The sequence below is a fragment of the Saccostrea cucullata genome, unplaced genomic scaffold (genome assembly GCF_032062105.1).
Source record: "Saccostrea cucullata isolate Sc308-1 unplaced genomic scaffold, CSIRO_AGI_Scuc_v1 ctg914, whole genome shotgun sequence".
NCBI classification, from domain to species: domain Eukaryota; kingdom Metazoa; phylum Mollusca; class Bivalvia; order Ostreida; family Ostreidae; genus Saccostrea; species Saccostrea cuccullata.
The window spans coordinates 128,361-151,194 of record NW_026924391.1 but is presented as its reverse complement, the minus strand read 5'-3'; the positions used below and the strand labels follow the sequence as shown (position 1 = coordinate 151,194).

General features: G+C 36.1%; 3 long non-coding RNA genes across 7 annotated transcripts; all 3 read left to right on the top strand.

The window, feature by feature from the left end:
* The first annotated feature begins 1,637 nt into the window (after positions 1-1,637).
* LOC134266354 (uncharacterized) lies at positions 1,638-7,319 on the top strand. The gene is made up of 3 exons (XR_009991957.1): positions 1,638-1,777; positions 6,568-6,653; positions 6,756-7,319. It is a non-coding gene; the product is annotated as an uncharacterized LOC134266354 (long non-coding RNA).
* A 6,783-nt stretch (positions 7,320-14,102) lies between these two features.
* LOC134266349 (uncharacterized) lies at positions 14,103-17,504 on the top strand. The gene is made up of 4 exons (XR_009991956.1): positions 14,103-14,699; positions 17,056-17,137; positions 17,226-17,317; positions 17,427-17,504. It is a non-coding gene; the product is annotated as an uncharacterized LOC134266349 (long non-coding RNA).
* Positions 17,505-17,555: 51 nt separating this feature from the next.
* Positions 17,556-19,077, top strand: LOC134266348 (uncharacterized). 5 transcript variants are annotated; one of them, XR_009991955.1, is made up of 4 exons: positions 17,556-17,586; positions 17,815-17,919; positions 18,418-18,514; positions 18,637-19,077. It is a non-coding gene; the product is annotated as an uncharacterized LOC134266348 (long non-coding RNA). The 5 variants fall into 5 exon arrangements; XR_009991954.1 differs by having other exon boundaries at positions 17,815-17,923; XR_009991953.1 differs by adding an exon at positions 18,235-18,311 and having other exon boundaries at positions 17,563-17,923.
* The last annotated feature ends 3,757 nt before the right edge of the window (positions 19,078-22,834 follow it).

Below are 22,834 nucleotides of genomic sequence, written 5' to 3'. Positions count from 1 at the left end.
TACATGTATGTGACTTCACTTCTGCATATACTTAATGCCATGTAAAGCGATTCCGTAGTCTAGTGGTATGTTTCTCGCTTCGCATGTGAGAGGTTCTGAGTTCAGATCCCGGATGGACCACTTTTTTTTTTTTAAGAAATACTTTTTTTTACTAAATGAGAGGCCATATTTCAGACTATTTGGGCAAAAATGTGTGGTTGAATTTCTTTCATATCATATATGAAGAGAGATTTTGTATCCTAGAACAAAATATCAAAGTTTCAGAAAAATTGAATTTGAGGAAAAATCTTGGCCTATTTATTGTGTCCTACTAGGGATGGGTATTGCCAAAAATTTTGTATCGCGATATTTCACGATTTTTTCCCACAATATCACGATAATATCATGATATTTTTAAAAGAAGTTTTTACAATGATTTTATAGGAAAAGTCATTATTTTTCTAAAAAATATGCTTGAAAAACAAAATTTTACTTTCTTGAATTTATAAAATCAATTATGTTTGGACGGTAAGATGCCGTTCTTTTCACTTTTTACAACATTTTTTATACTTTCTGTAATTGTAATTTGAAAGATTGAACAATTAAATGAATAATTTCTGGACTTTATAATATGTACCTAAAGACCGGTATTTAGGTCTCCGTATCACGATACGTATCACGCAACAAATCAAAGTACTCAAAAGTACAGAGAGCCAGGCTCATTTACAGAGTAGAATGAATTTCTTACATGAATCAGGTTTATATTCTGATGAAAAAATTATTTTAAAACTATCAATATAAATGATAAGACATTGACAGTGAGTTTTTCAATCCTAATACCACGGTCCGATTTTGTCAGAATCAGAATTAGTCTGGTACCGCAGCTGAATGTAAACAAACAGCCCAGTCTGGTTCCCTCTCCTGCTTCACCTTGTATGTGTGGAGAACTACGGTAACACTGATTATCAAAAATCCTTACGCTAATGAACTATGTTCTTTGACTTAGGACTGAAGTTTTCAAAGTCATTACTACTTATGTTTATTTATATAGATAAAACTTCCTTTTATTTTTGTTGCTTTATTTAGCGTTTGTATTATCTCAAAAGCGGTTGAGAGTAAGAACTATATTTTTGCACGTAACTTTAAAATGGCGACTGTGGGGTTGACTTCCTGCATTGAACAGGATCACATAAGCCGGCAATTGCTCTTTGAGCAATAAGCCCGGCTAAAAATCGCGATATACCGGTATACCGATAAAATCGCACATCCCTATGTCCTACTATGATTGGGAGTCTAGGCCATGCTTTTAATCTTGAAATATAATATAATTATGACTTGGTATTCTGCACTCAAAATAAGCATGCAAGCAATTATAGATTGATATACCCTATATATTAAAGTATATTCATGAATATTTTACCGTCTACAATGTATGTTTATATCGGTATATTATTTTGAATAAACATAACTGTTACATATAAATGTAATTCATGACTGTAATTTTAAAAAGTTTATTAAAATACCCACGCACAAGATTTTCTGTTAAAATTTACAATATACATGTAACAAAAAAATTGTGTACTCGCAGCGTTAGTTTATATTTCACGATTTAATGACCGCAGTAGTGTAATGAATGATGAATACGTAATTAAATCACCTGAGCATGATGTTTGAACATAATTCACAACTGAATTCACAAAGCAGTAACAGGTAACTGCGCAGCAGACTTTCAGATCAGTTCAATACATTTTTCAGTCGAAAGTGCATTACAGGAGCCCAGAGATGATCAAAAATTGAGGTAAATATTCTAAAGCTGTTGTAATAAAAAATGTTTAAGAATTTGTTTAATTTCTCTGAGGAAGGTTGTATATTTTGACATCCCCGCCATTTTCAAAGGGTATTTTTCCCTGGTCAGTGGTCAAACGACACAACTTCCAGATCTCCTTAGACAGCTGTAGATAGTTTTACAAATGACACGAAATAGTCTGCAATTTTAGGGGAAATGTAGTTACAAGGGAATAAATAGGACAGGATATATTCGTCGCATTAATTTAATCTTGCAAATGTGCATTAAAAAAAAAGGCTTTCGGTTAAGAGGTTATTCACATTTTCAAAATGCAATAGAATCCATAAAAATCAACCGAATACATGAAAAATTGAAACGCATTTCTTTAAAAAAAATTATCTCAGACCCCCCCCCCCCCCCCCGCTCTCCCATCCTTCCAGTAACCTAGCAAAGTCGCTTATATAACAAGACAGGTTTGAGACATAAATATTTTGTCCTGCCCAGAGGTAGAGCATATTCTAGATTAACTGCTAAAATTGTTTTATAATTGGGGGATTGATTAATACATAAATTTATTATTTGTTTCTTGCATGCATTTGTAATTTATTTGCATCGGGATCGAAATTGTGAGTTTTAAATTTTGACATGTGGCGCGAACAGGAAATCTTGGCGTCAGTGGACGGTCAGGTGAGTTGGTTGGGGAAAACAGTTAACATTATTTGAAATAACATTTGTCGGATTCAGATGCACGTATTGATAAAACGTTGATAAAGTATTTTTAAGCTGCGGAAAGGGACAGCAGCTTAAAACCTACAGGTGAATTAATCTATAAAACAAAAAAGTGAAATATCGTTTGAAAATGTATTGTGCTTTTAGACTCTGTATAAGTTTGGGACATCAGATCCTAAGTGTGGTTTACTTTGCCCTGAATCGACTGTGTATTGATAATGCAAATATTTTTACTGACAGGCATTTTTAGGGTGTCGAAGGGGCCTGTTTTTTGCTCCATTCATAATGGCAAAAAGTATGTGTTTTCCCAATTTCACCAAAGAAGATTTCCAACAGACAATCAAAACAAACAAAATTTGGTTATAATATATTTGGACTCTGTAATGTATAATCTAATTGATGTTCAAATAAATATATAAACGACGTGCTCCAAATACTGATTGAGTGAATGTTGAAGTATTGTATGTATAAACTGACAATGATAGTAATTGTTTATATTTGTATTCAGCATTAATCATACAAGACTTACAATATTATAATACGCAATCTCTCCTGCAATACATGTGACTAGATCTACACACCTCCATGCACAACAGACAACAACGTACTCACACTTGCGCATTGCACACAGTGTCAAGTTAACACATACCTGCACACACTCATACCACACTAAACTCCCCTCCCTTTTGAAAAAGAGGGAGGTACTCCTGTACCTTAATACCTCATATGCAAGTAAAAAAGTCAATGAGTACCTTGCAAATAAAAGATAAACTAATATTTATTTACATAAATAGAAAAATGACAAAATTATAGTTTTTTAGCTCACCTGAGCCGAAGGCTCAATTGAGCTTTTCTGATCACATTTTGTCCGTCGTCTGTCCGTCTGTAAACTTTTCACATTTTCGACTTCTTCTCAAGAACCAATGGGCCAATTTTAACCAAACTTGGTACAAAGCATCCTTGGGTAAAGGGGAGTTTAAATTATTGAAATGAAGGGCCGAGTTCCCTTACAAAGGGAGATAATCAAGAAAAGACAAAAATAGGGTGGGGTCATTAAAAAATCTTCTTCTCAAGAACCAGTGGGCCAGGAAAGCTGAAACTTATGTGGAAGCATCCTTGGGTAGCGTAGATATTTTATTGTTAAAATCATGACCCCCGGGGGTAGGGTGGAGCCACAATAGGGAATCCAAATTTTACATAGAAATATATAGAACAAATCTTTAAAAATCTTCTTCTCAAAAACAACTGGGCCAGGAAAGCTGAAACTTTTGTGGAAGTATCCTTGGGTAGTGTAGATATTGAATTGTTAAAATCATGACCCCGGGAGTAGGGCAGGACCACGATAGGGAACCCAAGTTTTACATGCAAAAATATAGAACAAATCTTTAAAAATCTTCTTCTCAAGAACCACTGGGCCAGGAAACCTGAAACTTATGTGGAAGCATCCTTGGGTAGCGTAGATATTAAATTTTAAAATCATGACCCCCAGGGGTAGGGCGGAGCCACAATAGGGAATGCAAATTTTACAAAGAAATATATAGAAAAAATCTTTAAGAATCTTCTTTTCAAGAACCACTTGGCTAGGAAAGCTGAAACTTATGTGGAAGCATCCTTGGGTAGTGTAGATATTAAATTGTTCAAATCATAACCCCCGGGGGTAGGGTGGGGCCACAATAGGGAATCCAAGTTTTACACAGATATACACTGTATTTAGGAAAAATCTTTTAAGAATCTTCTTCCCAAGAACCTCTGGGCCAGGAAAGCTGAAACTTATGTGGAAGCATCCTGGGGTATTGTAGATTCTAAAATATTAAAATCTGGAAAAGGGACGGTGTAAGGGGGCATGATAGGTATAGCAAGAGGGGAAATCTGGTAAAGAACTTCATCACCCAAGTTACTCAGGTGAGCGATGTGGCCCATGGGCCTCTTGTTTTTAAATTTCAACCAAATGTCACTTTTTTCTCAAATGGAATCGCCCAGCCAATTGATGTTTTGCCCCCTTTCCGGATTCTGCTGGAAATCAAGCGGTGAGGTTGTCGGCATGACTTTTTTCTTGCATATATGCGGTATATTGCATATATTTGCCCCCACAAAAGTCAAATTTTGAAAACTTCCTGAAATGTGCTGAATTCAATAAATTGTATGAGAAATATAAATTAACATTAAAATATTATAGTGTCAAAGCAGTGTATTCACAATTTTTGTTTTCATGACGTCACAAAGTAGTCCGATTTTACATCCTTTTTCAGAAAGAGGACAAAATGGACAAAATTTCAACAATCTTAGCTTTAAAATTTATAGAGCGCAAGTTTGTTCAGGAACAATATTGACATATTTCATTGATATTATCAATCTACACTTTATATCAAAATATTGATCCTGAACACACATGCGCTCGGTGACTTTTACTCAAAATATCGACGAAATATGTACATTTTTCTGTAAAATTCATTAAAAACTGAAATTTACGTCATGTTTGTGACGTCATTACATAAATATGGCGTCATTCCTTATGAAAATATTCAGCGCTTTGAAGTCAGCATACACTCCACTATTTAAGAACTTAATTAAATATATCTTCATCAAAGTTTGATTTAGGGGGCAAATATTGGTTATTACCGAATAAAGTTCTTTATTCATCAAATCAGAGATGGCATAAAAAATATGCATTTTAATCATTTTTTTGCTCACCAATATGATGTGGACAGGAATCTTAGTAACACCCATGGGATCAGTGCAAGTGTTGGTGTCCCAGATGAAAGTTTTTGGAGCAGACTTCTTTTTAAGTACATCTATGTCCTAGCCCCTAAGGGATGTATGTAAGATGCTTCAAATGTGTTTCATTGTACCAACCAGGGTTTCAGAGACTGCAATTTCAGCTAATTTAAAGGAATGATCAGGTTAATGTTTTTGAAGCAGGTGTCATTTCCAAGTATTTTGACCAAACTTACAAGAATCGTTCATGTACATCTAAAAAATAAAATATATGGAAGTACACTACCAGGCTTGCCTCAGATGCTGAATCTGGCCTTTATTTTTAATATGAGTGACTAGGTTAAAAGTTTTTTGAGCTAGTCTCATTTCCAAGTAACTATAAGGCCTATTTTGACCAATCTTTCATGGATCCATTACCAGGCTTGCTTTAGATTCTGAATCCAACCTACATTTTATGGATGAGTGAAAGAGTCAAAATTTTTGGAGCAAGGAAATATTTGGAAATAGTCATTCTAATATAACTATTAACCTGTTGAATAATCACAATCAAATTAGAGATATTGATGAAGGTTATTCAAATGCAAAAATTTTTTTTACCTTAAAGCTTTATTTTGAACTTGAACTTACCTCAACAAAGTCAAGATGTAGTTATGCTATACCCTGACACCAGCCTCAGGGTTAGCATTTGTGCCATGGTAGAGTTTTAGGAGCAAGTCCATGTTCTAGTAAGTATAAGTTGTACCTGGACCAAAATTGCATGGATGATGCATTTAGGAATGGACACTACCAGACTTGCTTCAGATGCTGGATCTGACCCACATTTTCCAGATGAGTGACCAGGTTAAGGTTTTTGGAGCAGGTCCATTCCCAAGAAACTGTAAGTCCTACCCGATCCAAACAAGCATGGATGATGCATCTAGGAATGGACACTACCAGACTTGCTTTGGATGCTTGATCTGACCTACTTTTTCCAGATGAGTGATGAAATTATTCCCAACTCAGCTCTACCCTGACCAAACTTGCATGGATGAAGCTTCTAAAGATGGACATTTGAAACTTGCTTTGGATGCTGGATCTGACCTGCATTCTTCAAACGAGTGACCAGGTTCAAGTATTTGGAAAATGTCAATCCTCAATGAACTTTAAAACCTATTTAAACAGAATTTGCTTGAATATTGTTGTCAGGATAAATACTAACTGTTAAGGAAATATGATGTGAGATTTGCATTACTTAAACTGATAACATTCGTCGAGGTGAGCTTCATAATCTTTGATTATCTATGCTTTTAAATGAAGTTTCATACTTCATGTGAAATGAGAGTGTCTCCCCTATGATGTGTCTGTTTTCTCTTTATAAGAGCAGAAGAAATTTGAGGCTGACCAGGATCCTGAAGTGAGGAGCAGTCCCTTTCCCATTTAACAGCATTCATGAGCAGAAAATGGGGTAAGATTCATACTTGACCTCTTTGTACCTTTTCCCAGTATTTTGGCTTTCCAATTGATGTTGGCTTTGTCAGGCTTTGACCTATTGATTTTGAATTGACAGGAAGCAGAAATGCTGAGACAGTTCAGAAGAAACATCACCAGAAGCCACAGCAACAGCAAAGGAAGCTTATATGGAAGTATTTTTGATTTTCTCCCTTCTTTCCCCTACCCCCTGGCCCCTGCTGACTCTAACATAACTAACCATCCCCTTCCCTTTCCCCCTCATTCGTCTTCCTGAATTCACTGTCATTGTTTTCTGATTTTTCAACGAATTGTGTTGTACTGATTTTATTCACTTGAATTTTTGTGATTTGTTGCATTGTTTTGAAGTCTTACTAATCTTGTGCCAGTTTATACTTTCAGGGACTCGGAAGAGGAACAACGATGGAGGAGCAAGGTCGACCAACAGAAGAAGACGAGATGACGAGTCCATTTCCCATCTCTATACAGCAGCCAACATGGCCCAAAGTGGTAAGTAACTTTTCGTGATTTGTTGCATTCTTTTGAAGTTTTACTAACATTGTGCCAGTTTTATACTTTCAGGGACTGGGAAGAGGAACAACGATGGAGGAGCAGGGTCGACCAACAGAGGAAGACGAGATGACGAGTCCATTTCCCATCTCTATACAGCAGCCAACATGGCCTAATGTGGTAAGTAACTTTTCGTGATTTGTTGCATTCTTTTGAAGTTTTACTAACATTGTGCCAGTTTTATACTTTCAGGGACTGGGAAGAGGAACAACGATGGAGGAGCAGGGTCGACCAACAGAGGAAGACGAGATGACGAGTCCATTTCCCATCTCTATACAGCAGCCAACATGGCCCAAAGTGGTAAGTAACTTTTCGTGATTTGTTGCATTCTTTTGAAGTTTTACTAACATTGTGCCAGTTTTATACTTTCAGGGACTGGGAAGAGGAACAACGATGGAGGAGCAGGGTCGACCAACAGAGGAAGACGAGATGACGAGTCCATTTCCCATCTCTATACAGCAGCCAACATGGCCCAAAGTGGTAAGTAACTTTTCGTGATTTGTTGCATTCTTTTGAAGTTTTACTAACATTGTGCCAGTGTTATACTTTCAGGGACTCGGGAAGAGGAACAACGATGGAGGAGCAGGGTCGACCAACAGAGGAAGACGAGATGACGAGTCCATTTCCCATCTCTATACAGCAGCCAACATGGCCCAAAGTGGTAAGTAACTTTTCGTGATTTGTTGCATTCTTTTGAAGTTTTACTAACATTGTGCCAGTTTTATACTTTCAGGGACTCGGGAGAGGAACAACGATGGAGGAGCAGGGTCGACCAACAGAGGAAGACGAGATGACGAGTCCATTTCCCATCTCTATACAGCAGCCAACATGGCCCAAAGTGGTAAGTAACTTTTCGTGATTTGTTGCATTCTTTTGAAGTTTTACTAACATTGTGCCAGTTTTATACTTTCAGGGACTGGGAAGAGGAACAACGATGGAGGAGCAGGGTCGACCAACAGAGGAAGACGAGATGACGAGTCCATTTCCCATCTCTATACAGCAGCCAACATGGCCCAAAGTGGTAAGTAACTTTTCGTGATTTGTTGCATTCTTTTGAAGTTTTACTAACATTGTGCCAGTTTTATACTTTCAGGGACTGGGAAGAGGAACAACGATGGAGGAGCAGGGTCGACCAACAGAGGAAGACGAGATGACGAGTCCATTTCCCATCTCTATACAGCAGCCAACATGGCCCAAAGTGGTAAGTAACTTTTCGTGATTTGTTGCATTCTTTTGAAGTTTTACTAACATTGTGCCAGTTTTATACTTTCAGGGACTGGGAAGAGGAACAACGATGGAGGAGCAGGGTCGACCAACAGAGGAAGACGAGATGACGAGTCCATTTCCCATCTCTATACAGCAGCCAACATGGCCCAAAGTGGTAAGTAACTTTTCGTGATTTGTTGCATTCTTTTGAAGTTTTACTAACATTGTGCCAGTTTTATACTTTCAGGGACTGGGAAGAGGAACAACGATGGAGGAGCAGGGTCGACCAACAGAGGAAGACGAGATGACGAGTCCATTTCCCATCTCTATACAGCAGCCAACATGGCCCAAAGTGGTAAGTAACTTTTCGTGATTTGTTGCATTCTTTTGAAGTTTTACTAACATTGTGCCAGTTTTATACTTTCAGGGACTGGGAAGAGGAACAACGATGGAGGAGCAGGGTCGACCAACAGAGGAAGACGAGATGACGAGTCCATTTCCCATCTCTATACAGCAGCCAACATGGCCCAAAGTGGTAAGTAACTTTTCGTGATTTGTTGCATTCTTTTGAAGTTTTACTAACATTGTGCCAGTTTTATACTTTCAGGGACTGGGAAGAGGAACAACGATGGAGGAGCAGGGTCGACCAACAGAGGAAGACGAGATGACGAGTCCATTTCCCATCTCTATACAGCAGCCAACATGGCCCAAAGTGGTAAGTAACTTTTCGTGATTTGTTGCATTCTTTTGAAGTTTTACTAACATTGTGCCAGTTTTATACTTTCAGGGACTGGGAAGAGGAACAACGATGGAGGAGCAGGGTCGACCAACAGAGGAAGACGAGATGACGAGTCCATTTCCCATCTCTATACAGCAGCCAACATGGCCCAAAGTGGTAAGTAACTTTTCGTGATTTGTTGCATTCTTTTGAAGTTTTACTAACATTGTGCCAGTTTTATACTTTCAGGGACTGGGAAGAGGAACAACGATGGAGGAGCAGGGTCGACCAACAGAGGAAGACGAGATGACGAGTCCATTTCCCATCTCTATACAGCAGCCAACATGGCCCAAAGTGGTAAGTAACTTTTCGTGATTTGTTGCATTCTTTTGAAGTTTTACTAACATTGTGCCAGTTTTATACTTTCAGGGACTGGGAAGAGGAACAACGATGGAGGAGCAGGGTCGACCAACAGAGGAAGACGAGATGACGAGTCCATTTCCCATCTCTATACAGCAGCCAACATGGCCCAAAGTGGTAAGTAACTTTTCGTGATTTGTTGCATTCTTTTGAAGTTTTACTAACATTGTGCCAGTTTTATACTTTCAGGGACTGGGAAGAGGAACAACGATGGAGGAGCAGGGTCGACCAACAGAGGAAGACGAGATGACGAGTCCATTTCCCATCTCTATACAGCAGCCAACATGGCCCAAAGTGGTAAGTAACTTTTCGTGATTTGTTGCATTCTTTTGAAGTTTTACTAACATTGTGCCAGTTTTATACTTTCAGGGACTGGGAAGAGGAACAACGATGGAGGAGCAGGGTCGACCAACAGAGGAAGACGAGATGACGAGTCCATTTCCCATCTCTATACAGCAGCCAACATGGCCCAAAGTGGTAAGTAACTTTTCGTGATTTGTTGCATTCTTTTGAAGTTTTACTAACATTGTGCCAGTTTTATACTTTCAGGGACTGGGAAGAGGAACAACGATGGAGGAGCAGGGTCGACCAACAGAGGAAGACGAGATGACGAGTCCATTTCCCATCTCTATACAGCAGCCAACATGGCCCAAAGTGGTAAGTAACTTTTCGTGATTTGTTGCATTCTTTTGAAGTTTTACTAACATTGTGCCAGTTTTATACTTTCAGGGACTGGGAAGAGGAACAACGATGGAGGAGCAGGGTCGACCAACAGCAGGAAGACAGATGACGAGTCCATTTCCCATCTCTATGCAGCAACCAATATGGCTCAAGGTTGTAAGTAACAAATTGATTATTTAAATGAAGTTTGTCATTTGTTAGGGAATGTGAGTGATTCTCCTTTGATGTGTTTGTTTTCTCTTTTTAAGCAGAAGAAATTTGAGGCTGACCAGGATCCTGAAGACTCGAAGAGCAGTCCCTCTCCCATTTAACAGCGTTCATGAGCAGAAAGTGCGGTAAGATTCATACTTGACCTCTGAGCACCTTTTCCCAATATTATGGCTTTCCAATTGATGTTGGCTTTTTCAGGCTTTGACCTCTTGAGTTTGAATTGACAGGAAGCAGAGATAGCCACCTCTGAAGGTCAGTCTGGAGTGTTTTCTGCTGCATTCAGAAAGTATGGGGTGTATAGTAGTTGTAAGTAGCGTTACAAAGGTGTTTCTTAGTCTTAGGTTTAGTTTGTATAGTATTTCCGGTAGGTGCAGTTGTGTTGTAGTTTGAGTTAGTAAGTAGGCTTTAGTTGATAGTTAGACAGCTTAGAGGAGTGTAGGTTATTATTGTAATTAAGGTATTTGTTAGTTAGTGCATGATTAGTGCTTGTGGTGGATAGGTTTGCATGATTAACACCCTAACAAGCAGGGTTCTCCATGAGCTGTTTTACTGTGTTGGTCCCGACACAGAAAAATGTTCTCCGACACAGTAAAGATTCAAATTTTATCTGTGCGACACATTAAAAATTTTGCTGACACAGTAAGATCTGTGATAATAAAAAAAAAAAAAATTGAAACATACAAATTCTCTCTATCTAAAACATAATTGATCAAACAATTCTACCGTCTTTCAATTCTATACGATATCTAGATCACTTAATTATGCTTTCACCTTGCATAATCAATTATTTCCTAGACCCTCAATGGACTTGACGCATGAAGGAACAAAGACAAAAAATTGGATTTCAAACTTCCATGTAACGCTTAATTGGTACTAGTAGTTGCAATTAAAGTACATTGTATTATTTTTAAAAATATATTTAAATGTCTTTTCTTTAGAGCCATGGCTCTAGAATTATGTTTGCAATGTAAATCAAACATAACACTGTACCAAAATCATTTACTTGATGTAAATAAATAGTTTTCAATTTTCAAGGAACTTTTAAAAGTATTTTACTATTCTGAAGTCTCTTTTTTGTTTCCTGTAATTCGATCAATAAAATTGACAAAAAAATTATGACAAATTTGCTTTAAAAAATTGTAAGTAGTTCAACTTTACATGACAAGAATTTCCTCTGCATTTCACAACATGTGCTAATATGTTCGAAGAAATTGGTGATTTTTTTTTTTTTTAAAACATTGTGTGCATGTATTCTTAAGTAATTATAATGAATAGTGAGTCTCAAATTTGATGATGTACCGTGAAATTTTAGTGCTTTGCGTAAACTCTGCAACACAGTAAAATTTCAAACAATTTAACAAGTAACAAGCTACTAAAACTACAACGTCTGCTAAATGTTGTGTGAAACGTCTAGTGTGTTGGTGTTAGTGTCTGTGTGCTTGTCACCTCTCACTTTGAAGCCATCACCGCTGGCTAGCAGCAATTCAGAAAAGGGGGAAGAAATTTATGGTGGGGTCTTCCCCTGCCAGTACATAGCCTCTCCACAACAAGTCCTATGCGATGCCTCCACGTGGAAGCAGACGGATAATTGGGTATCATTTTGTCTCCAGGCTAAGTTCGCAAGGACGCAACAATGATTTTTATTCAAAAGCATTGGTAATGAACAATTTCTCTTGGATTATATTTGCATAAACAATTTAAAAATGTAAATCTTTTCAATTGAATAAACATGCTGGTTTGTAAGGAGTGAACATTTGTTCATTTTAGTCTTTGAAGTTTTAGCTCACCTGACTTGCCAAAGGCTCTCCAAGTGAGTTTTCTGATCAAAATTCCTGAAAAACAAACAAACAATTGTAAATTAACACAATATTGATTTGCAAGAAATATCGAATTTTTCAATCATGGGCCAATTTTTCTCAAACTTGGTTTTAGTGAAGGGCATTATTTTCCCCCAAGTCCCCTCAAAGGGAAACATTAAATAAAGTATGATGGTGATACCACTGTAGATATACCAGCATAACTTCTCTGGAAGTATCTTGTAAGTGTAGACATTAACTTAAATTTTGACCTACTTTCCAAAAAATAACATTTTAAATGGTGTTTCATTTTGAAAGAGAAATAGATTTCAAATTATTTTATATTACATTGAAAAGACTAAATATATTATTTTGTGTTTAACACTTTTCAAAAATATTATATAATATAATATATAACTTTTGATGTGAGATTGATTTTTTAACATGTACATTTGCAACAAAATATTTCTGCAATGATTTTTCCCCTTTGACCTAATATAAATTGACATATGATAGGGGTGCATTTTGAGTCAATCTGCCATAAATTATCTTTCAAAGACACAGAAAGCAGTGTTTTTGAATTTGCTTGTATAATCATATGGAAACATCCTCATTTAATGAAGATTCAAAGTTTTTTATTGATATGATTAGGAAAATAGTTTTGTCATTTATCCATCCACCCTTAATCTACTTTCCATTAGCCAAAGTTAGTTATCCAAAGTTGCATGACCTCTTTTCACCTTCACTAAACAAAAATTTCTTGTGGAAACTTACATGGATACATATTATTACATTTTATTGAACTTGACAGGATTTTTCAAAATTAATGTCTAGAAACTTCAATGCACTAAAGATTAATGGATTTAATGCATAAGCTTATTTTGAATTTTGTTCACTTTTTAAAATATGTGTTTATTTTTTTTAAGTTTTAAATAAACCAAATTATATTTTTATCAAACTTGGTCTAATAGTAAATTCATACTAGTAAGCTTTTCATAACAGCATAGTTGAGAAAAAAAGTTCTCACTTTATTAAAGTGTCAAGTTTTTTGTCTGTTTTTGAATTAAGAGAATCAAAAACTTTTTAGTGTGAGGAGACCTCCCTCTCTCTTTGAACACAGCATTTTTATGTGTAGCTTAGGTAAGATTCAGATTTTATTCCAATTGTATTTAGACATTGATGTTGGAAAAACTTTATACCTAACACAAACTTTCATGTACAGTAGCATTAATAAGGGTTCATTGACATATTTCAAATTCATCTTGTTGGTCAGGCCACAATTAAAAAATATAAAAAACTCTTCAAAATTCTGTGTTTTGCAACAAGAGCATGAAACATTCTCAAAAGGTGTATTCAAGTTTTTATCTGAAGGGTTAAAAAAATTTTTGCCATTTTACACAATCTGTGATAATAAAAAAAATAAAAACAACAAATTTCTACTCTCATTTGCACTTCTCTCATCTGAAACATAATTGATCAAACAATTCTACCGTCTTTCAATTCTATACGATATCTAGATCACTTAATTATGCTTTCACCTTGCATAATCAATTATTTCCTAGACCCTCAATGGACTTGACGCATGAAGGAACAAAGACAAAAAATTGGATTTCAAACTTCCATGTAACGCTTAATTGGTACTAGTAGTTGCAATTAAAGTACATTGTATTATTTTTAAAAATATATTTAAATGTCTTTTCTTTAGAGCCATGGCTCTAGAATTATGTTTGCAATGTAAATCAAACATAACACTGTACCAAAATCATTCACTTGATGTAAATAAATAGTTTTCAATCAAGGAACTTTTAAAAGTATTTTACTATTCCGAAGTCTCTTTTTTTGTAATTCCTTAATTCGATCAATAAAATTGACAAAAAAATTATGACAAATTTGCTTTAAAAAATTGTAAGTAGTTCAACTTTATAGACAAGAATTTCCTCTGCATTTCACAACATGTGCTAATATGTTCGACCATACTATTTTTGTAACGAATTGGTGATTTTTTTTTTTTTAAATTGTGTGCATGTATTCTTAAGTAATTATAATGAATAGTGAGTCAGTTGCAAATTTGATCGCTAAAATACCGTGAAATTTTAGTGCTTTGCGTAAACTCTGCAACACAGTAAAATTTCAAACAATGGAGAACCCTGAACAAGTAACAAGCTACTAAAACTACTAACGTCTGCTAAATGTTGTGTGACGCGTCTAGTGTGTTGGTGTTAGTGTCTGTGTGCTTGTCACCTCTCGCTTTCAGCCATCACCGCTGGCTAGCAGCAATGCGAAAAGGGGGAAGAAATTCGTATGACTTCCCCTGCCAGTACATAGCCTCTCCACAACAAGTCCTATGCGATGCCTCCACGTGGAAGCAGACGGATACTGGGTATCATTTTGTCCCAGGCTAAGTTCGCAAGGGCGCACGGGAAGATGAGTCTCAAAAGCATTGGTAAACATCTCATATAGGATCTCTCCTGATCACAAACCCAATTTAGTAGTAGAATCAATTGATATAAGTGCTGGTTTTTAAAAGAAGTGAACCTTTGTTCATTTTATGTCTTTGTCATCTTTTTAGCTCACCTGAGCCAAAGGCTAAAGTGAGCTTTTCTGATCACATTTTGTCCGTCGTCTGTCCGTCCGTCCATCTGTAAACTTTTCACTTTTTCGACTTCTTCTCAAGAACCACTGGGCCAATTTTGACCAAACTTGGTACCAAGCATTCTTGAGTGAAGGGGAATTTAAATTGTTAAAATGAAGGGCCAAGTCCCCTCACAAGGGGAGATAATCAAGAAAAGACAAAACTAGGGTGGGGTCATTAAAAAATCTTCTCAAGAACCACTGGGCCAGAAAAGCTGAAACTTCTGTGGAAGCATCCTGGGGTAGTGTAGATTCTAAATTGTTCAAATCATGACCCCCGGCGGTTGGGCGGGGCCACAATGGGGAATCAAATTTTTACATAGAAATATATAGAAAAAATCTTTGAAAATCCTCTGCTCAAGAACCACTGGGCCAGAAAAGCTGAAACTTGTGTGGAAGCATCCTGGGGTAGTGCAGATTCTAAATTGTTCAAATCATGACCACCGGGGGTAGGGCGGGGCCACAATGGGGAATCAAAGTTTTACATAGAAATATATAGGAAAAATCTTTGAAAATCTTCTTCTTAAGAACCACTGGGCCAGAAAAGCTGAAACTTATGTGGAAGCATCCTGGGGTAGTGTAGATTTCAAATTGTCTAAATTTTGATCAGTGGGGTAGGGTGGGGTCACAATATGTGTTACAAGGGGGAAATCTGGTAAAGAACAGAGTGGTCAAAGCTTCTCAGGTGAGCGATGTGGCCCATGGGCCTCTTGTTTGTAAAATTTCACATTTTCATCTTTGGTCAAATTCAACGAAACTTGGCAAAGAGTATCCTTGGATAAATGCCATTATGGGATTTAAGTTTATTCAAATGAAGGCCCACTCCCTCTTCAAATGGAAGATTACTACAAATAAGAGAAAAATTAAGGACATCTTTTAAAAATCTTCTTTTCAAGAACCACTGAGACAGGAAAGAGACACTTATGTGGCATCATCCTCAGGTAGTGTAGATTCAAAATTAGTCAAATCAAGACCCCATGTTGGTGTCAGAATAGGGGATCAAAAATATATATAATACTGTAGATTCCTTATTTTTCGCGAGTAATTATCGCGAATAGGCTTTTCACCGTCAAATCACAAGAATAATAATTCGCAAATGCATGGTTGGTTAAGAGATTTTACATAGATTTCAGCGCCATAAAAATAAAGGCGAGTAATTTAATTTTGTGTGTGGTGCTTCTCACGAAATTACGCGAAAATTAATTCCACGCACATATTTAGGAATCTACAGTATGTAGGGATATACTTTTTTTTTCTCAAGCCACAATTAGTTATATTGATAGCAAATCATCCTTTTTGGTAGTGAAGATTTCATTTTGTTCAAATCATGTCTACCGGGAAAAGGTTTGGGCCACATTGGACAATCAAAGTTTTACATTGGATTATATTGGAAATATTTTTAGAAATCTTCTCAGAAACAAATATGTCATGACTGGTGATATGTATACGGTAGCATCTTCATGTAGTGTAGATTTAAGTTTGTTCAAATCATGACTCCCAGGTGTAGGGCAGGGCCCCAATGGTGGATCAAAATGGACAGGGGAATACTGTAAATCACTTTTTATTCGCGAGAACTTTATTTTCACATTATTACGCGAGACGGTATGGTCGCGAAAATTTCATTCTCGCGTATAATATAATTCCTTAAGATTATATAGAGCAATGACCACAATTTTGAAAATTTTGTCTCGCTAATGAAGAGTCATTGACTATCTCGCGAAAATAAGGTGTCGCGAAAATTAAGTGATTTACAGTATATAGGAAACGTCTTCTCAATAATACCAAAGCCATATATAGTCATATTGATATGGAAGCATCCTTAGGTAGTGTAGATTCAAATTTGTCCAAATCTTGATTCCAGGGGGCAGGGAGGGGCATCAATGGGGATAAAATTTTAACAAAGGAATATATAGGAAAAAATTTTATGTTCAAGAACAGCTAAGCCATTGTTATTGATATGAAAATGTCTCCAGGTAGTTATTCAAGCCCCCTTCTCCTCTTCCTAAATTTTATACTTTTCAATACTGGACTAATTTGTCATTTACTAGCCAATATGCTTAGGTGAGCATATTGCCCATTGGCCACTAGTTTATTTTAGAAATCTTCTCACTTGGTATGAAGTGCAAGTGATCCTCTTTTGGTGTCTGTTAATTTTTATCTTTTTAAAGGAATACTTTTAAGGCTGAACAGGATCCTGAAGTGAGGAGGACTCCCTCTCTCATTGAACTGCATACAGCAGCAGAAAGCAGGGTAAGATTCAGATTTTACTTCTTGTATCTTTGCTTGCCTATTGATGTTGGCTGTACCAAGCTTTAACATCTGGACCTTCAATTGACAGATTTCAGTTCCCCTTTGATTCAGAAGAGGAACAACAATGGAGGACCAAGGTCATTAATATAAGAAGAGTCTATTCCTGTCTGTGTTTTGCAGGTATTATGTTTCAAAAGTGGTAAGCAACAAGCTGCTTTTTACTGAAGCTTCTCACTTGGTATTAAGTGCAAGTGTTTCCCCTTTTATGTCTCTGTTTTATCTTTTTAAGCAGAAGAAAGTTAAGACTGACCAGGAATTCTAAGTGAGGAAGAGTCCCTTTCCCATTCCGCTGCAGCCATGAGGAGAATACTTTCAGTAAGAATCAGACTTTACTTCTTTTTCACCTATGGAACTTCAATGACCCACTTTAACAGGCAGGAGTCTTACAAGTATTTTTTATTTAATTATTTCTGACATATCTTTGTCCTCCCTACTCTAAAGTAACTATGCTTTCCTCTCCTTGCCCCAATATTCCACCTTATTCCTAGCTATCATAACCTTATTGTCTTTATTTGCTTTTTGATTTTCAAGCTAATAATGTTGTAATGATTATGTTCATTTGAATTTCTGTGATTATTACATTGCTTTGTATTATTGCTTATCTTCTCTCCATCAAGTATTTTCAAGGAATTTGACAAGGGAAGAGGACCAGTGCTGACCAAGTGAAGAAAAAGAAGAGTCTATTGCCAAGCTTTGTACAGCAGCCAATATCTGATTAAGGAGTGGGTAAAAAGATTTATTTTTTGCAATTTACAAATTTTCTTTATACACTTATCAAATCATAGGTCCAGGGGGATTTACTTCTGCTGCACAACAGCAAGACTGTGTTGCATTATAACAATAGGGCATCCCGAGGATGTGTTGTTTCAAATTACGTTACATCATGATCCCTTTGGACTAGGATTAGTAAAAAAAATATGAATTAAGAATTTTTCTTTTGATGACAAAGTCAAGGTGACTCAGGTGAACATTTTGGCACAAGGTATTTTTGTTCATGTTTTTTTCATTATCTTTGGATTTCCTTTGTTAACAAGTAGAAGATGAGACTGATCTCAATCAGTTAACAAGAATGTGGAAAGTAAGGACTTACTACTGTCTAACCTAAACATTGATGGTTAGTCAGATCAGATGCATGTAAAGCTCTAGACCTTGCATTATGTGAATTAGAGGAGATTTTGACTCTCTCATTGCTTGGATTCTTAGTGTCTTTTTGTTAATAGGCAGGCGGTTATGCTGGCATTGATCCTGTTTCCAAAAGCAGATCAACATGATTCCTCAAGACTCCAAAGAGATCAACTATGGGACCTGAAAATAAAGGTAAGACACATGTACAAGCTCTGCAAAATCCTTCTATTCTGTAAAAATATGTTAGCTATTTTTCATTTATTAAGATTTTATTAATATTTATGTTGAGTCCTTGTGATTTCTTTTTTTTACAGGCAGACTGCCATCAATTTCATGTTTCTTTGATAGCAGACAAATATGCTTCAACAATAGTGCAGAGAGTAATTTAAGGTTTGGACTGCAAGTGATGGACACACTAAATAACTCAACTCAAAGAATTCAATGGATAGTGCTGAGTACATTATTATATATCTACAAAGTGATGGGCACACTAAATAGCTTAACTGACAGAATTCAATGGACCGTGCTGAGAACATTGTTATATATCTACAAAGTGATGGACACACTAAATAGCTTAACTGACAGAATTCAATGGACCGTGCTGAGTACATTGTTATCTACAAAGTGATGGACACACTAAATAGCTTAACTCACAGAATCCAATGGACAGAGTTGAGTATGTACTAATATCTACAAAGTGATGGACACAGTAAACAGCTTAATTCTCAGGATTCAGTGTACCATGCTGAGTACATAACTCTGGAGTGTACCATGCTGAGTACATACATGTAACTCATTAAGGATAACTCATGATCATATGACATCCACAGCAGATCACTCAACGTTGTGTTACTACATTATTGTACAACTTTTCATATACTACGTTATTTTTTCTGAATGTTTTTTTTTGTATCTGTATATTATATTTTTTAATTTAAAAAAGTTAAAGATTGGATTTTTAAGCAAAAATATCAAGAGAGGTAAATCAGTGCTTGTCTGAATATCTAAGCTTAAGAGAAAGGGAGGTAATTTTTTTTATTGTGAATCCTTGTCCAGAGCATATGCTTTCTCCCCTTGGTCCAATGTGGCTAATACTTCTCTCACAGAGTGCCACTGGTCAATGGATGTGTAGTGACCTTGAACAAAGTTTCTAGGCCAAGAGTCAAGGTTAAAACCCCTTTCAGCTACTTTACATTTTTATGTTCATTGCTGAAAGTGGGACCCTTTGAGATGGCCACCATCTCAATGATATCTAATTTTAGTTTGAAAATTGCTAGAAAAGATAAAGTGATCTCATTGTAACATTATTATTTTTTAGTGTTTTAGATTATAAATAAATATAACAATATGCAAAATCTAAATTCTTTTATATTTTCTCTCCTTTGATTTACATAGCAGGCCTTGCAGTTTTTAGCTCATATGAGATTTTCTGATCACCTGTTGTCCGTCGTCCATCCGTCTGACTGTCCATTCATCTGTAAACTTTTCACATTTTCAGCTTATTCTTGAGAACCATTGGGCCAATTTTGACCAAACTTAGTACAAAACATCCTTGGGTAGTGGGAGTTTAAATTATAAAAATAAAGTCCCCTTCCGAGGGGAAATTGTCAAGAATATACAAAAATAGGGTGGGGTCATAAAAAAATCTTCTCAAGAACCACTGGGCCAGAAAAGCTAAACTTCTGTGGAAGCATCCTGGGGTAGTGTTACTAGTGTAGATTCTAAATTGCTTGGATCATGACCCCTGGGGATTGGGAAAGGTCAAGATAGGTATTAGGGGGAAATCTGTTTAATAACATAATGGCCAAAGTTACTCAGGTGAGTGATGTGGCCCATGGGCTTCTTGCTTATCTAATTTAGTTTTATCTTTGTATGCAACACTTTTTCCTTCTTTTAGTTGTTACTGAGGTTCTAAGTAATTTAAGTTTTTTATGAAATATTTTTCCTTGTCAAGTTCTATAAGCATGTTCTACTTCATACACAAGTAGTATATGAAGATTTTCTAGATGTTTCATATTTTTTCAATTTTTCTTGAAAAGCATAACTGATGTACATGTAATTGTAAAAACTGTGTTTGTCCCTTGTGATACATGATTAATTTATGTCAGTTTGAATTTATCATATATATTAAAATACACTATTATACAGTCTGTTTGTCATGGAATTAAACTTGTTGAGTTTTTATTCCACCTCTATAATTGAAGATTTGGGGGCATATTTTGATAAACTGTCTGTCTGTTTATGTGTCTCCAAATTTACTAATTTTTACTACCCATGGCCATTCCTTTTGAACTTTTTTTAACCTTTAAGTTAGACTTTGACCTACTTTGGTAAAACAAAATGATGTGAATGATTAGTGCTAGGGCTTTCATATTTCAAATGTATATTCCTTGTAATGAAACTTCTCTTTTTACCCCAAACAAAGGAAGTTTTAGGGATATATAGGAATCACATTGTCTGTGAATGTAATTTTGTCTAGGCTCTAACTTTGATATATGGAAACATTGGAAGCTTATACTTGTTATAGAGCTTGCTTGTAATGACCCGACAGTGAGTCCTGATCTGACACAAGGTCATTCCTGCAAGTTCAAGGTCACTGGCCTAAAAGTATGAAATTTTTGTCTGGGTCATAACTTTGTAGAAAGAATCACTGGAAGCTCAAACCTGGTACAGGGATTGCTTATGACCCAAAAATGTGTCATGATCTTATCCAGTCATTCCATTTAGTTCAAGGTTACTAGTAGAAAAAAGGTATGACATAACTTGACTTTGTAATGGAGAGTCAGTGGAAGCTCATACTCGGTACAGATATTGCTTATGATCAAAGAATATGCTTTGACCTTTATCCAAGGTCATTTTGGTGATTTCAAGGTCACTGGTAGAAAAAAGAAAAAAAATGTCTCTGCTAAAACTTTATTTGGAAAAGAATTGGTACAGGTATTGTTTTTGAAATAAGGAAAGTTCTTATTTTAATCCAGTGTCAATGCAGCAAGTTCAAAGTTACAGGCAGAATAGTGTAAAATTATTTTTTTAAGACTTTAACTTAACAATGTAGAAATACTAGGAGCTCGTACTTGATACAAAGATTGCTCATTGGAACCTGATACAGGTACTGTTTATGAACCTAAGGAGTGTCATGACTTTAATTCGAAGTCAAATAGCAAGTGAAAGGTTGGTGGTATAAGAATTAAAAATTATGACAAGCCTTTATTATCTGATGGAGATGCACGATGATTCACTTAAAGTTTACAATGATCAAAGTATATGTGAATTTTGACTAGTCTCAGTCTTTTTGGCAAGAAATTGAAATGAAATGGCAAATTGAAAAAAAAAATTCATTTTGGACCAATCCCGATCAAAATAAAACCATAATGAATAAAATAACAATTTATTGCCTTCTTTATTGTCCCCCGCTTTAGCGAAAGCGAGGGGACATTAAATCTCATTCGTCTGTCCGTCCGTCACAAAAACTTTAACCTTGCCCATTATTTTTGATTTAGTGGAGCTATGACTTTCATATTTCACTTGTGTGTCCCTTGTGAGAAGACCTTTCTTTGGGTACCACCATATTTGACCTTTTGACCTAGACCTTGGAGTTTGACCCACTTTTACACAAAAAATCCAAACTTTTACTTTGGCCATATCTTTTGAATAGTAGAAACTAGGAATTTCATATTTCACATATGCATTTTTTGTGTCAAGGCCTTTCATTGGATACCAACAATTTTGACCTTTTAACCTTGACCTTAGAGACCTATGAAAAAACTTTTACCTTGACCATAACTTTTGAACGGAAAGGGCTAGGGCTATGATAATCGTACTTCACATATGTAATCCTTGTGAAAAGACCTTTCATTGGATACCAAGAACTTTGACCCTTTGACCTTGACCATGGAGATTGACCTAATTTTCAAAAACTTTGACCATGGCCACAACTTTTGAACGGTAGATACTACATGTAGGACTTCATATTTTTGCACATATGTATTTTTTGTCGCAAGACCTTTCATTGGATACCAACAACTTTGACCTTTTGACCTTGGAGATTTCCGTACTTATGAAAAAACTTTAACCTTGACCATATCTTTTGAATGGTAGAAACTAGGACTTACATATTTCACATAAGTATTTTTTGTGGCAAGGCCTTTCATTGGATACCAACCATTCTGACATTTTGACTTTGACCGTGGAGATTTCCGTACTTTTGAAAAAAAGTTTAACCTTGACCATAACATTTGAACGGTAAGGGCTAAGGCTTTCGTACTTCACATATGTAATCCTTATGAGAAGACCTTTCATTGGATACCAAGAACTTTGACCCTTTGACCTTGACCTTGGAGATTGACTTACTTTTCCAAAACTTTTACCTTGGCCATAACTATTGAACGGTTAAGGTTAGGGTTTTCATCCTTCACATATGTATTACTTGTGACCTTTTTAAAGAAATCAACAACTCAGATCCTTTCACCTTGGAGTTTGACCTACCTTTCAAAAATGTATCCTTGGCCATAA